We start from the raw sequence: 16,834 nt of genomic DNA, 5'->3' as shown, positions 1-16,834 counted from the left end.
GAGAGGAGAGGGCAGCCGATGATCTTTTGTGCTGTCTTGACTACACGCTGAAGCCTCACTCTATCCGCCTTAGTGCAGCTGCCGTACCATACCGTGATGCAGTAGGTTAGCAGGCTCTCAATGGACGAGCGGTAGAAGGTCAGCCGCAGGTTGGAGTTCAGCTTGTACTTCCTGAGGACCCTCAGGAAGTGCAGCTGCTGTTGGGCCTTCTTGACGACTGCTGAGATGTTATCTGTCCAGGAGATGTCAGCAGAGATGAAGACACCAAGGAACCGGAAGGTGTGGACCCTCTCCACACACTCCCCGTTGATGTAAAGGGGGGCTAAGTCAGTGCTGTGCCTCCTGAAGTTGACAATGACCTCTTTGGTTTTCTTAGTGTTCACTGCCAGGTTGTTTTCTGAGCACCATGCTGCCAACTTCAGGACTTCCTCTCTGTAGGCTGCCTCGTCTCCCTTTGAGATGAGTCCGACTACCGTGGTGTCATCAGCAAACTTGATGATGAGATAGTTGTTGTGGGACGAACTGCAGTCGTGGGTGTAGAGAGAATGCAGGAGGGGGCTCAGCACACAGCCCTGTGGGGAGCCGGTGCTCAGTGTGCGAGTGGAGGAGAGATGAGGGCCGAGTCTCACAGTCTGGAGCCGGTTTGTAAGAAAGTCCTTTATCCAGGCACATGTGAGAGGAGGGAGGCCAAGAGTGACCAGTTTGGTGATGAGGATGTCCGGGATTATTGTGTTGAAGGCTGAGCTGTAGTCCACAAAGAGCATTCGGACGTAGCTCTGCCGCTGCTCTAGGTGACTCAGCACAGCATGGAGGGCTGTGGCGATGGCGTCTTCTGTGGATCTGTTTGCCCGGTATGCAAACTGGTAGGGGTCGAATTCTGGGGGGAGGTAATCCTTGATGTGCTGAAGGACTAGTCTCTCAAAGCATTTCATGATTACCGGAGTGAGGGCCACAGGGCGGTAATCATTCAGGCTGGTGATAGGAGACTTCTTCGGCACTGGGATGATTGTGGCTGATTTTAGACAGGATGGGATGGCTGCCTGATCCAGTGAGAGGTTGAAGAGTCTGGTGAAGATGAGGGTGAGCTGGTGGGCACATGCTCTTAGCACCTTGCCAGGTACTTCGTCTGGACCGGCTGCCTTCCTAGGGTTCACTGCTAGGAGCACACATCTGACATCGTGTTCCGTTACAGTCAGTGGAGCGGTGCAGGAACCAGGTGAGGATGAGGATGGGAGCAGGGCCGAAGCAGATGAGTGCTGCTGTTGTGGTGTTTCAAAGCGGGTGAAGAAGCTGTTTATTTCCTCTGCCAGCTGGACACTCAGGTTTTCTGTTTTCACAGTGCTGCCTCTGTGGTTTATGATGTCTTGTATTCCCTGCCACACCTCCCATGTGTTCTTTTGTGGTCTGACTTGACTGTTTTAATTCCCCTTTTCAGGTCAGCTCAAGCAGCCCTGTACAGAGCTCTGTCACCTTACCTGAAGGCGGCATCGCAGGCTTTGAGGAGTGAGCAGACCTCGCTGGTCATCCAGGGTTTTTGGTTTGGGAAAACCTGAATGCTTTTGTCCACAGTCACATTTGCAGTACAGAACTTGATGTAGTCCAGTACTGATCCTGTGAAAGTTTCTAGGTCCTGGTGTTCAAATATGTCCCAGTCTGTCTGTGTGAATCAGTCCTGTAGTTTGGAGAGAGCATTTTCAGGCCAGGTTGTAACAGTCTTTGTGGCCTGGCACTGCGTCTGAGGGGGGGGTACCCCTCCCCCACCTGACCGAGGTGGGTGGGGGGTATGGCTCTATATGCATGCTTGATGTTGGAGTAAACATGGTCTAGAGTGTTTTCTCCTCTGGTGGGACATTTGACATGCTGATAGAACTTTGGGAGTACAGTCTTTATGTTGGCCTTGTTAAAGTCACCTGCAAATATGTGAACACCGTCCGGGTGGGCCCGCTGCTGTTCGTTAATGGTTTTCAGCAGGATAGAGGGTGCCGTGTTTACATTGGCATCGGGTGGAATGTCCACAGCCGTGATGATCACTACTGTTAGCTCTCTCGGTAGAAAAAAAGGCTGGCATCTTACTGACATGTACTCGAGGTTCGGGGAGTAGTGACTGTTTATAATTGTCCCGTTGTTGCACCAGCTTTCATGCACGTAAATACAGAGCCCACCCCCTCTGCTCTTACCGGAGTCCTTTGTGCTGTCCCAGCGGAGCAGAGTGTGGCCTGCTAGCTGCACGCTAGCATCGGGTATTCCCGGGTGAAGCCAGGTTTTGGGGATGATCAAGGCACAGCAGTCACGAACATAGTGATTTCCCACTAGTTGTAATTCCAGGTCATCCGTTTTTTGCACGAGGGATCTGGCATTGGAGAGATAGAGGTGGCTTGTGTGGTTGGTTTTTTAGTCTCAGCATGATGCCGGACCTTTGGCCCCGCTTTTGCTTCCTCTTCCTTCGTCTGCGCCGCCGCCTATACCCGATAACAATCCACGGGGAGCCCGGTGGTTTCGCTATGTGATCTGGGATGTTGGATCGACATCCAGCGTGCTGAGAAGCAGCTTACTGGGTAGTACTCAATGGATCAGAGACTCAGACTTTTTAAACAATATAGACCTTCCTTTATTAGGTGTGCCTGGTTGAGATCCACACCACCTAGGGTGAGGTGCAAACACGGACTATGCAAACTCAACACTGGAAGTCCCCAGCCAGATGGTGGAGTCAAATTCAGGACCTTGTTGGAGTGAGGCAACAGGTGGACCAAATGTTATGATCTCTTTTTGTTAGGCTCTAGCATGTAGCTAGATTACTAACTAGCTGCCTACATGCTACAGCCTAACAAAGGTTTGATATGGCAACTGTTAAATATTCCATTTCTCCTGAACGCAGTCACCTCACTCCTGAATAGCTTGAAGTCATTAAATAACTCTTCTTCTGCATTGACCTTGTTATGTAAACCAGGTCTCCCGATATTTGCTTCACTCGGGCGGTTTTCTCAATACTTAAGGTCACAACTTCATACTTGTGTTCTTTTTTTTTTTTTTTTTTTTTGCCTGTCCCATTTGGTTCTTTAGCCGTCAGAATTGTTGTCTGAAGACCAACAAGGATACCAAATGGATTTATTTTGCCAAATGGATCATCATGGCATTGCCGTATTGGTCCATTTGATCAAACTTTGTTGTTATTATTTACTTTATTTTCAGTTGTTACAGATGGGATAGACATGACTGGGGGATAGGAAAGGGAGAAAGAAAGAGAGGAAGGAAAAGAAAAACAGAAGGGAAAAGGGACAGTGAGAAAGGGCACTTACAAAGACAAAGAGAAAAAAAAATCTCCTGGATCACCTGTTGAGAGAAAAAGAAGAGAAAACAAGCAAAAAAAACCCCCAAAAAACAAAGCAACATGCTAAACACAACACCATCACGTTAATCTAGCTAAGTGTGAACAGCAGTAAATACTAAATATTGAATGTTGTTGTGCAGCACGCAGGACCGACAGCGCACAATCTGGTTTGAAGTAGCAGCTGAGAAAGGTGTAGTTTATGTCTACGAACAGTGAACACCCGTGTGCACACCTGTGTGGATCAGCGCGCTTGTATACAAAAGGTTTCCCCATGTAACGTTCTGCTAGAGGGTGTGGAGGGCCATAGCCCCGTCCCCCAGGGCATGAAGCAGGCATGGAGGAGATCCAGGCTCCAGACATCCAGAGGCCCCAGAGTGCGAGAGCCCAAGGAGTACCACCGGAGGGCATCCGTGCCACCCTCCTGGGAAGGGCTGAGGAGATCCCCAGACGAGGGGTCACCCAGTAGCTACGGAGCAGAAGCCAGAGGGGCTGCACCGGCGTGCCCACCGGCTCTGCCAGCAGCCAGCTGTGCCAGAGTGAACCGAGTTGCAGGCCCCGAGGCCGGAGGCCCGAGGGCCCCCTTTGCCCCGGAAGAGGCCTGACTGAGCGACAGGCACCAGGCCCCGCCAAGTAGCCACCGGGAGTGAGCTGGTGCATACCTGAGCGCCCAGCCCCGGACACCAAGAACCACCAATGCACCAACCCCTGAGGGCATCAGTTACCGGCAGGGAGTGTGGTGAGGGGAGATAGGCCTCCACACTTTGGAGGGCCTGGGAGTTCCCAGGGAGGTGGAGTCTAAGACCCGACCTGACATATAGACACAGACAAACAGGCACACACAGACACAAACATGCTTTCCCACCCTCATGCACACATATACAAACACTCAGCACTCACCCAACGTAGGGATAGACATACATGGACATGTACACACAATCATACTCCCCAAACATACTCTATACCCCGGGTCCAGGTACCCTCGCACCCAGAGGGGGAAACGGCACCCAGACCCAAGAGATGTGACCCTTTCCCCCGGGGTGGAGGCAAGCAGACCGCCCCAGGCTCTGCAGCAGAAGGGAGGCCAATCGGACAGCCAACACCTCCTCCCAGTCCCCCACCCCGATGGCTAGCAGAGAACGGGGGTGTGTGAAGACCCCATACCTCCGTCCTCCCGCTCATGTGTAGTGTTGCTGCGTGTTGTTCTAAAGTGCATTTAAAACAAGGGAGGGCATGGTGCTGCTGCCAGAGAGCAGCAGGTGTTAGCGCGGCCCCTCCCGAGAACCCTCAATGTCTACATGGATTTAAAATTGACAGGTGGGCACCGGCGCCAGAGGTAGGGTTGAAAACACAGACCGTCCACTGGACGCCATTAACGTGGTCACCCTCAAGGCCCTATATGTATGTGTGTGTTATGAGAGTGTGAATAATGTGGATGTCTAAGTTGTGGAATAAAATTGAGGCACAGGTGGCCAGAAGGGGACAGAGGGGGGAAATGCCTCCCCTGCACCCTGGTGACACACCCGCACCCCAAGGCCCTACCTGTGTGGGTGGGTGTGGTGGAGCGGGAAGAGGGAGGCAGCCAGGGATGGGGAGGAAAAGATGCCCCTCCTTAGGGCCAGCTCCCCCGCTGACCCCAGTAGGCACCCCCGTCCTCTGGTACCCACCAAGACAAGGGAGCCCAGGCCCATCCAGACTGGGGCCTACGGCAGCAGCACCGCCAAGCCCCACAGGACCTGGGGAAGCCCACCCTACCCCACCGCAGAGGAAACTGTACCCACCCCAACATTCAATCATCTCCAGACAACACAAGACAACAGACACCCAGGTTAGGAGAGGTGGAGAATAAACCTATGTCTCTCCCCCACCTGCAGAGTGGACTTCTGCAAGGATGGAACAACCTCCCTGCCAGTTGAAGAGCCCCCCAGTTAGGCCGATGCACCAGAGGCCCCCTGCGCCAGGGCTGAGCCCCCGTGCACCCACCCGCCCATACTTGTGTTCTTACCAGTTCATACTTCTCAAATTCACAGGAGAGTTCGGACTTAATTTAACTATGGTTAATATTTGCAATGAAAATTTACACATCATATACAAAGTTACACATGATGTAGTTAGATTTTTTAAGAAAAAAAAATGCTAAAACTAAATGCTTTTATTTCTATTTTAGTGGAAACTCTTACAATAGAAACTTACAATAGAAAGCTGTTGTTTGGATGCGAATTGAACAAATATTCAAAACATAATTTGATCATTTCTGGAGCAGTCTTCAGGATCTCCACATATCAATATGCCATTGATAAAAATGTGTCCTCCTGGATTAAAATATTTTTAATGTTTGATTTAATTTACAGTCAGCTCTTAAAAATAAGATCAGCATGCCAAGGAATAAAGACGAGCAAAATATTTAGTTCAAAATATGCTGACAGCTCTCCAAGTAAGAGTTTAAAATTAAATAAAACGATCCAGTAACGAATCCCCCAAAATTTATTCTGTTCATCTGGACCAGGGGTTGGCAACCCGCGGCTCTTTAGTCCTTATAGTGCGGCTCCGCGTGGTTTGGGAAAATAAATTAGAAGTATTTCGCTGAAGTGTATTTTATTTATGTTAGTTCTTTTAAACTTGTAGTTCTAAATTGGAAGATTATTGTGATATTGAAATATAAATATAAAATTATATTCTATTATTTTTTCCTTGCTCAATATAAGCGTCACACTCGCGGAAGCCGGTATTCCCGCCGAAACACCGTGCATTTATCGAGACTTTCAACCCCAGGTAGGCCAATTATGGATCTTTGGATCCACATTATGTCAGCTGCTCCACCGTGAACTATGTTAAAGACAAACACCGCTCACGCCTCACAGACGACAGAAGACAGCTTACAGTCCTGCGTAAACTGACTTCGCACAGCACCAATTAGCAGACACTGTGAGCAGAGGTTCAGGAGCAGAAGTCCCATTGTAAACATACCACGGCAGACCCGACGATGTTTGCATGAACGCGCTTTTCAGCATCTCTTTATTGACCACTTTTCACACACGGTTGCTGTACGCATACAGCCGGCTGTAGCTTCGCAGCTCACAGCCCGACATACACCACCACCACCAACAGCAGAGAGAGCACAGACCTTAAGGCGGCGAGGCGAGATTGCGGGTGCCGCTCAGGTGCGTCCGCCTCCCCTGCAGCGGCGCTGCAGACCACGCCCCCGCCGCACGCATTAACCAGGTAAAATACATATTTAGGTAGAATTTTGCAAATATCTATTTTTAATTTTTCAGCAGCAAAGTGCTTTTTTACCAATTATTTTTTAAAAGTCAGGTCAAGGCTCCAACAGCCCAAAGGCGATATAAGGGTGGCGGCTGACAACAGTTTTTGTTTGCTACATGGATCATTTTAGTTCAGCTGGGTGTCTTTGCTTTTGTTATATTTCTTTAAGAGTTCAAAATGTGTTGATTACATAAATAAAATGTAATTTTCTCTGTAGCACTTCATGGATTTCATAAGCAGCACACCTTACCTCGTTCACACAAAGGTAAAAAACAATATATACAGTGTTATCTTCAAAAGTTGAATCTGTTCATCTGGACGTAGCGTTTTGTGGGAGAAACATTTCTCCCACAAAACGCTACGTCCAGATGAACAGATTCAACTTTTGGAGATTTACTTTCCTGGATGATTGAGAATGCATCAAGACAGTGTTATCTTCATTTTAGATGTCAAAGTATTTGCGGCTCCCAGTGTTTTCTTTTGCGTGGAAACCGGGTCCAAGTGGCTCTTTGGGTGTAAAAGGTTGCAGACCCCTGATCTGGACGTAGCGTTTTCAGTGGGAGAAACGTTTCTCCTCGATTCAGAGGTGATCTTTCACATTTCACGTTGATGACCTCCTTGACTCCCCACTCAAACCAGTATTCCCCCCGCTCCATTTATCTTTGATCAGTGGTTGTTGATCAATGGCCAATGACAATTTGCATGTTAATGATCAAGAAACTCACTTCACAGCCCAATGTTAGCCACTGGTGCTAACATTGTCACTTGGATGAGTGACGAAATGTTTCTCTCACTGAAAAACACTACATCAAGATGAACAGAATCAACTTTTTGGGATTTCCTTACCTGGATGACTAAGCATCCATCAAGATATCTAGTTATAAGGCTTAACTTTAATCTCAGCCAAACTGATTTGCTCAGGAACAAAAACTGAAATAAGTCAAACATTAACATTTAGAAATTGTTTAAGTTAATCATATCTCATTTTTAGCCGCCACCAAGTGGCGAAAGCCTGCAGGGGATTAGAAAATGATGTCCCGGGAGTCAGGTGTTCTCGCCGGCTCTAGTGAGCCTTGATCGCTTGGTCAACTATCAAGTGTGGAAACGGACATCTACGGGAACACGTCCAGGATTTTTGAGCATACTTGATGCATACTTTGGAACAGTGCTTTGTCTGCAACAAGTCCACAAGAATGCAAGTACACACAACTGCATATTGAGAAACGGTCTTTGTGTTGCCTCTGTGTAGGACAGAATCATTTTCTGTTCCTCCTACAATGCACAGCGGTGTTTTGTGTAGCTTGTCTATGTAGCCCATTTAATTAAAAACTTACAGGTGTTATGGAAATGTAATTAACAAAGTCTACAGACACGACGAGCAGCAGTTAACACCTTTAAATTCTGAGCATACTTCAGGGAGAGAGACATTCAGCAGGGCACTGACAGCAGTCTCTGTAACCAGCCCTGGTTTAAATACAGTCAGAACAAAACCATTCCACAGCTGTTTTTTAAACCTTTGACCCTCACCAGAAGGGGGGACATTTTTACAACCTTATCTCCTTTCACAGTTTTCACAGCCACTATTTAAGTTTCCCCTTTGTCTCATTTAGTTAGGTCAGTTTGTTTGAGTTCTCAGTATTGTTTGTTGTTAACTTTGAGTAGAGTTCTGTTATTTTGACCTCTTTAATGGGCCCAAGATTTTGATTTTTTTTTTTTTTTTTTTTTTGTATGATTTAACCAACTATGTTGTTGGGTTAAATTTAAAAAATAAAAAAAAATTTGGGGGGACTTTAACCTGTGCCTGACTCTCCTTCACTGTTCGGTCCGTCACAATCTGTACTTCTACTTAAGTACAGCATGTCATGGTTCGTAATGGACAAATTGGACCTTCTCTATAGTAAGCCAGGCTGGTGTCATTAAACGTATGTAACAGCTCTTTTATCAGTTGGTGGTTGTTAGTGCAATTCTCTGTGCTGTGGTCTGCTGGGGGAGTTGTACCAACAAGACATTTACATTCAACATTCATCAGCTAAATAAAATAATTGAAAGGCAGGTTCAGCTGTTGAGCTGAATTTGGACCCTGTCGAGGTAGTGTCAGAGCAGAGAACACTGTCTAGATTAGACTCAGTCATGGACAAAACAAAGCAAAACAACCCTGTGCACTCCGTTCTTGGAGCAATTCTGAGATAACTGTTTAACAAGACTGTATTGGACGGGAAAGCACATAATCTTTGGTAAAGAAAAGTACAAGAGCATCTTATAGTCTTGATGGACGTTAAAAAGTGAGACTGATAATAATTTTTTCTTTTTCTAAAAGGTATATTTTTTGGATTTATGACTTCATCTGTTTATTATTATTATTTTTAATCTTTTTATAGAGTAAATGGGGTTTTTTTTGACTGTGGGAGCAGCTGATCATAATAAATTAATTTCCCTTGGGATTAATATAATTCTGTGTAATGGAATATGAAATATGAACCCTTTCCTCCAACATTCAATTCAATTCAATTCAATTTTATTTATATAGCGCCAAATCACAACAAAAGTCGCCTCAAGGCGCTTTATATTGTACAGTAGATAGCACAATAATAAATACAGAGAAAAACCCAACAATCATATGACCCCCTATGAGCAAGCACTTTGGCGACAGTGGGAAGGAAAAACTCCCTTTTAACAGGAAGAAACCTCCGGCAGAACCAGGCTCAGGGAGGGGCGGCCATCTGCTGCGACCGGTTGGGGTGAAAGAAGGAAAACAGGATGAAAGACATGCTGTGGAAGAGAGACAGAGATTAATAACAGATATGATTCGATGCAGAGAGGTCTATTAGCACATAGTGAGTGAGAAAGGTGACTGGAAGGGAAAAACTCAATGCATCATGGGAATCCCCGGCAGCCTACGTCTATTGCAGCATAACTAAGGGAGGATTCAGGGTCACCTGGTCCAGCCCTAACTATATGCTTTAGCAAAAAGGAAAGTTTTAAGCCTAATCTTGAAAGTAGAGATAGTGTCTGTCTCCCGAATCCAAACTGGAAGTTGGTTCCACAGAAGAGGGGCCTGAAAACTGAAGGCTCTGCCTCCCATTCTACTTTTAAATACTCTAGGAACAACAAGTAGGCCTGCAGTGCAAGAGCGAAGTGCTCTAATAGGGTGATATGGTACTACAAGGTCATTAAGATAAGATGGGGCCTGATTATTTAAGACCTTGTATGTGAGGAGCAGGATTTTGAATTCAATTCTGGATTTAACAGGAAGCCAATGAAGGGAAGCCAAAACAGGAGAAATATGCTCTCTCTTTCTAGTCCCTGTCAGGACTCTTGCTGCAGCATTTTGGATTAGCTGAAGGCTTCTCAGCGAGTTTTTAGGACTTCCTGATAATAGTGAATTACAGTATTTCTGACATATTCCTTCAATGCGCTGCAAGCCAATTTTGGAAGCCAGGGATTGGACAACTAGGACCTCGGCCTATGACTGCCACCTGATCCACAAAGAACCAAACCCCTATGCCATTTCGTGTGGGTGGTTATCTTGCATTGTATATTTTTGTCTTGTACTCCCCCAGCATCATTTCTATATTATAAATTCAAAATGCACATTTTTGTGTAAATCATTAAATTAGACCTAGAAAACACAATTGTTTTGTTTCATTTTTATTCCACATGCTAGAATTGACAGATGTTTGTAATTTTTTGGAACACTTTGTTTTTAAAGGTTCAACTTTTGTCAGGGTCCCTTGGTGCTCGCTGTGCGACTCGCTGTGCCATTTCCTGTGTGTTTTTGTGTTCTCTGTCTCCTCTCCACCTGCTCCAGATGACCTCATGACCTGCTTTATAAGGAAGCAGCAGGCAGTCAGTCTTCACTGGATCTTTGCATGAAAACAGTTAGTGAATCATGGTGCCAACTTTTGTGTTTTGGTACTTATTGTGAAGAGTATTTTTGACCTGCCTGTCCCTGTGCCCAGGTTTATTTGGAGATTGCTGCACAGTGGTGCATACTTTTTAGATAAAACCTTTTATCCTAGAATGCATTTTTAGTTGATTTTAGACAATTTAAATAACACACCATATCCTGGGTCATGTGTTTGTTACATTTTCTGATGTATGTTACATTTTCTATATAGATATTAAGCACCTACTTGAAACATTTAGTTTCGGTGAAGATACAAAGTCAAGGTAGGACACTGTGGTAGTGGAGTTTGCTTGTTAATTTTTAAGCAAATGCATTTACTAATGCATTACTGTCATGATTAGTCACAAAACTCATGTGAAGATGTTTGGAGATGCTGAGAGCAAAACTGTATGGAAGAATATGATGAATGATGAGATGAATATTTAGAACTTAACTTCATTTATTGTCATTGTACAGTTGCCTGCACAGGGAAATTAGCTAGCAAGACCGCATAGGTTCAAGAAAGGAATACATTTAAAAACAATATATAAAAAAAATAATAATAAAAAACAAAACAAAAAAAAACTCTATATACACACAATGTATAAGTTAAAAGAAACATTGTGGGGGTGTATACAAGGGCATTATAATATAATAAGTTAGGGTGGAAGGGCTTTCGTCATTAAGGATGGTGAAACCATCAGGTAGGATATGTGGTGTAATTGCATTGCACAGTAGATGTTAATAGAGCCAGTCAGTGTAGTTAGGCCTGACGACAGCTAGAGGGCGAGACTGGTGGGTTTTGAATAAAGTGGAATGTTATGGTGAACAGAGTAAGAACGGAAAATAAATAGTTGGATACGAATCATACAGTGGACCCGCGTATAACTGAATAACACGACATGGTGTCAGAAGTCCTGTACTGATCCATATAACCTCGACTGAACTAACCTGTATCTGGCGGAGCTCGCAGAAAATGAGAGGGAGAATATGGCGGATGAAACTGCACAGAGAGCACCGGCGGGGCTGAGCGCGACATTCAGCATCCTGCCACCGGAGCCCTTTGACTTTTCAAAGCTGCAGGAGTGGTCCAAATGAATACGGAGGTTTGAGAGATTCCATCTCGCCAGTAACGTGAACGTGAGTTCGGAGGAGAACCAAGTCAACACGTTAATTTACTGGGAGATGAGGCGGGTGATGTGCTTCGTGGTCTGAGTTTAACAGCTGAGCAAAGGACAACGTATGTGGGGGTACGTGATGGATTCCAGGCTTTTTTCCATTGTGAAGAAAAATGTGATCTATGAGCATGCCAAATTCAACATGCGCAGACAGGGAGAAAATGAGACCGTGGATGCTTTTGTGACTGCACTATATGCACTAGCAGAACATTGCAACTATGAAGTGCTACATGATGAACTGATACGTGACAGGCTCATTGTCGGTCTCACGGACAAACAGCTGTCAGAACACATGCAGCTTGACCCCGATATGACCCTGCAGAAGGCTATCAACATGGCGAGGCAAAGTGAAGAGGTAAAGCGACAACAATCTTTCTTACGAGGTGACTCTAGAGCTGAGGCTAACGATGCTAAGTCCATAGATAGAGTGCACAAAATCAATCTTAAGCCTGCTAGAATCAAACCTCTCCAGACTGATAGTCATCAAGCTAAAACACGTGGGTTCCGAGGAGACGGCAAGAAAGGGGCAACGTGTCATAAATGTGGCGGCGCTCCATCCCATTCAAAGCAAGATTGTCCAGCGAATTAAGCAAAATGCCATGCATGTGGGAAAAAAGGACATTACAGGCGCGTATGCAGGGCACCCAAAACTGTGCATGAGGTTGAAGAGGACGAACATGGTTTTTTCCTAGGTAGTGTAAAGTGTGAGGGTGAGCCGTGGACTGTCGACTTAAGCATAAATAACAAGAAGAACAAGAACAAGTGTCATTTAAAATTGATACGGGTGCCGATGTGACAGTCCTATTCCTTAAAGTGTTTAAGCAACTTTATAGGCACAACCATCCCCCCAGTCTCCACAAACCAACCAAGGCTCTGCTGGGTCCCGGGAAGAGTAGTTTGGATGTCGTTGGTGTCAGCGAGCTTGCACTCAGGAAAGGACAAAGAAATACTAGAGGTTGTCTTTGTCATCAGACACCTGCACACTGCTTTGCTGGGGAGACCTGCCATTAGCAAGCTGGAGCTTGTGGTCCATCTGGAAAGCATAACTAAAGAGACGCTCAAAACGTGCTACCCAAAGCTATGCAGTGCAAACCGAAACCTGGAGCTAAACCTTTTTCCTTGAAGATGCCACGGAGAATCCCGTTGCCTCTGATGGACAAAGTTAAGCAGGAGCTGGCCCGTATGGATGAACTGGGGGTGATCAGCAGGACTGAGGAGCCAACTGATTGGTGCTCAGGCATGGTGGTGGTACCGAAGAACACAGAAGCCGTGCGCATATGTGTTGATCTTACACACCTCAATGAGTCGGTGTGTCGAGAGGAACACTGGGCAGATTGGCTGGAGCCAGCATATTCAGCAAGCTGGACGCTAACATGGGGTTCTAGCAAATACCTCTGATGAAAAATTCAGCCAAATACACCACTTTCATCACACCGTTTGGCCGTTATTACTTCAAGAGACTGCCCTTCAGGATTGCTTCAGCACCAGAGCATTTCCAGAACAGGATGGTCAAAGAGGTCACAGATTGTATGGAAGGGGTGCTTTGCCACATGGACGACTTGCTGGTCTGGGGCAGAACGCAGGAGGAGCATGACTCTTGCCTACACGCTGTGCTGGGCAGGATCCAAAGAGCTGGCATCACCCTGAGCATTGACAAGTGTGACATCGCGAAACAGCGGGTGACATTTTTAGGGCATGTTCTGTCAGCCAGCGGTATCAGCCCTGACCCAAGCAAGACCCAGGCTGTGAGGGAGATGAAGGAGCCACAAAGCGTGAGTGAGTTAAGGAGCTTTCTGGGAATGGTTAACCAGCTTGGGAAGTTTATCCCACAGCTCGCAGAGAGAGACAAACCTCTAAGAGACTTCCTGTCTAAGAAAAACTGCTGGAGATGGGACATTGACCAGGCTAGAGCGTTTCAGGAGCTGAAAGATGCGCTCACATCACCGCCAGTGTTAGCCATGTATGACCCAAGCCATGACTGCAAGGTGTCAGCAGATGCATCATCATATGGCTTAGGGGGTGTGTTGCTTCAAAAATGGGACGAGGAGTGGAGACCCGTTGCCTACACATCACACTCCCTCACTGCAACAGAACAGAGATACGCTCAGGTTGAAAAGGAGGCTTTAGGTCTGACCTGGGCTTGTGAGCGGTTCCGCAACTTTCTTATTGGCAAACACTTTCAAATCCAGACAGATCATAAGCCGCTGCTGAGTCTGCTGGGGGCACAAACACTAGATGCGCTCCCTCCCAGAATTCAATGCTTTAGGATGCGCCTCATGCGATATTCCTACTTAATTTTGTCATGTACCAGGCAAGCACTTGTGGACAGCTGACACGCTCTCACAATCTCCAGTGAAGCCCAAAGAAACACTTCAAGACAAGGAGCTGTTGGAGAGCACAAATATTTACGCGGACATGATAATGGACAATCTGCCAGCTAGCAACAACTTCTTGGAGCAGCTGAGGGAAGAGCTGAGGAAAGACAGCGTATTTGCTCACATGATGCAGCTGTGTGAGGAAGGATGGCCCACACATTTCAACAGCGAACCAGCGCTAAGACTGTACTGGGCAGAACGGGCATTCCTCACCGTACATGACGGTCTGCTACTCAAAGGGGACAGGTTGGTTATACCTGTGAGACCAAGTGGTCGGCGGGGTTATAAAAGAAATAATAAAATGACAACGCCACCTGAGGGGGAATTCTAGCCCCCAGGAAATATGAACTTTAAAAATGAAATGTAATTAAAACAACATTTGCACAGGTTCAGGGATGCACACTGAGGCCGACTCAAATATTAACAATTTTATTTATTAATGTAAAATAAAAACAAAACAACAATGACAGCGCACTGAATGTCTAAAACGGTGTCCCAAATTACAATAAAAAATAAACACACAACTGGGACTTACCAGCAGCGGTGGACCAAAAGAAAACCACACAAAAAACCCACTATAGTCTATTCACCTGGTGCTGTACAACAAAAGAAGTGTGGAAAACGACCCGCCACCTAAGGTTCCACGGCCGCTGGTAGATCCTCAGTTCGCTGAAATAAAAGCACAAGACATACACATTAAAAGGGTAAAAACATGGGACATAAAACAGGCTCTCTATATACTAAAAAAGAAATTAAAAGAAAAACGGAGGTCTGCAATAAAACACACCCACATACACACCACAGAGCACAGATTGGAAGTACTTGTACTCTGTGAGCCAGCCCACAGCTGGTGCTGGTTCCGATTGTTCGTAGCCCCACTCAGTCTCGCGCAGCTCTCCACAACTGAGAGAAAAGGGAGAGGCAGTACCAGTCTTGTAACACCAGCCCAATATGCAGTTGAGGATCGCCCCGACCAGCCGCGAAAGCTGGAGTGAAACGATAGTCCAAAAGGGGCTTAGCGTGAGACCCAAAGCCCCCAGGGGCGAGGCGAGACAAGCAGCAGGAACAAAATTGGACAGCCAACAGATCGGAACACAAGATAAAACAAGGCAAGACAAGACAGCAGCTAGGCAGGTGTCTCAACTCTTTGCTTAAAATCAGGCAGTTGATCCCTGAGAGGGTGCGGCAGCAATCAAACCCTACAAACAAAAAAGGGCAAAGATAACCTTAATCTTCTCTACTTTAAAAATACTAGCAGCTATAATATAAGCGGCTTACCCCAAGACTGGAGGCACTGTACTGCACGGTGGACGCAACTCACGCGTCTCTCCACCACGACTGGAGTAAAAAAAAAGAAACAGCCGCGATGTAGCGGGCCGCAAAAATATGACTACTAGTTACCGACTTTGAGAAAAATCAGAGGTCAGAAGGAGGCCTACCTGTAGCAGTCACACGATCCGATCGTAAAATTAACCGATAGGCCAGCATTTACTGCTGTGTTGCACCAGAAGCTCGGGAGGAATGATCCAACAAGAAAAACCGGCTTCCCTTTATATAGGTAAACACCACCCTGTAATCAATATACAGGTGGCTTCCTAATTAACGTAGTTGCGCAGCGAGAGCGAGCGCAGGAGAGAGCGAGCGAGAGCGAGAGAGAAAAGAAAGGCGAGTAGCCCATCCGGCTACACCTGCAACAATGAGAAATGATGTGCTCACCAGGCTATACGAAGGTCACCAGGGAGTGGTTAAGTGTAGAGAGCGGGCACGACAGTTGGTTTGGTGGCCAGGGCTAAGCCAGCAGATAAATGAGCTTGTCCTTAACTGTTGGACATGTTGCCAAGAGAGACAAAACTGCACTGAACCGCTGATACCATCACAGTATCCGGTGCAGCCATGGCAAAAGCTAGATCTGTTTATGCTAAGAGGGAAAACATACCTTCTTGTTGTGGATTATGCCTCAAGATTTGTGGACATTGCCCCTCTCACACCTTCAAAGTCAGAGGATGCGATCCATCATCTCAAAGGGATTTTTGCACGTCACAGGATCCCCGAGCAGCTGGTAACTGATAATGGGCCACAGTTTTAAGGGGCAGCTTTTGAGACATTTGCAAAAGCATATGGCTTTCGCCACATCACGAGCAGCCCGAAATATCTCCAAAGCAATGGCAAAGCCAAACGAGCAGTTAAGACTGTTAAGAACCTATTACGGAAAGCTGCTGATCCATACTTGGCTCTGCTCGCTTACAGAGCCACCCCACTGCAGAATGGCTATAGTCCAGCCCAACTCTTGATGAGGAGACGGCTTTGCACCACAGTGCCAATACTGCCATCTCTGCTTGACCCTGATAGTGTGGTTGTCGCCCGGAGGGAGAAGGAGAAGAGGACTAAAGAGGCACAGTCATACAACCTTCGTCATCGCGCACGCAACCTCGACAGGCTCACTCCAGGCCAAGAAGTGTGGATCACAGACCAGAGAGCCAGTGGCGCCGTTATTGGCAGCCACACCACACCGCGTTCATATCTCGTGCAGGGACCTCGTGGGACAATTAGGCGGAACCGTCGGCACTTTGTTCCCATGAAACACCCTCCAGCCCAAACTGAGAGTGATTGTGGGGAGCCAGAATCTGCAGAAGCCAGGGAGCAGTGCTCCACAGACATGCCAGAGACAGTTTCTCCAGAACTTCCATCTACACCCAGAACCAGATCTGGGAGAGTAGTTGTGAGACCAATCAGATTGGACTTGTGACGGATCACATGGAAAGGACAGTTTTTCACAAGAATACCCCTCTTTCATAGTATTCTTTGC

At 46.5% G+C, this 16,834-nt stretch overlaps 1 long non-coding RNA gene across 1 annotated transcript; it reads right to left on the bottom strand.

The window, feature by feature from the left end:
* Positions 1-14,298: 14,298 nt before the first annotated feature.
* On the bottom strand, positions 14,299-15,543 carry LOC112847202 (uncharacterized). Its single transcript, XR_003220617.1, has 3 exons — positions 15,468-15,543; positions 15,307-15,366; positions 14,299-15,227 (listed from the first exon to the last, which is right to left on the bottom strand). It is a non-coding gene; the product is annotated as an uncharacterized LOC112847202 (long non-coding RNA).
* Between the last annotated feature and the right edge of the window lie 1,291 nt (positions 15,544-16,834).

The sequence above is a fragment of the Oreochromis niloticus genome, linkage group LG6 (genome assembly GCF_001858045.2).
Source record: "Oreochromis niloticus isolate F11D_XX linkage group LG6, O_niloticus_UMD_NMBU, whole genome shotgun sequence".
In the NCBI taxonomy this organism is placed as follows: Eukaryota; Metazoa; Chordata; class Actinopteri; order Cichliformes; family Cichlidae; genus Oreochromis; species Oreochromis niloticus.
The sequence above is the reverse complement of the archived record's forward strand: the minus strand, read 5'-3'. Positions and strand labels throughout refer to the sequence as shown.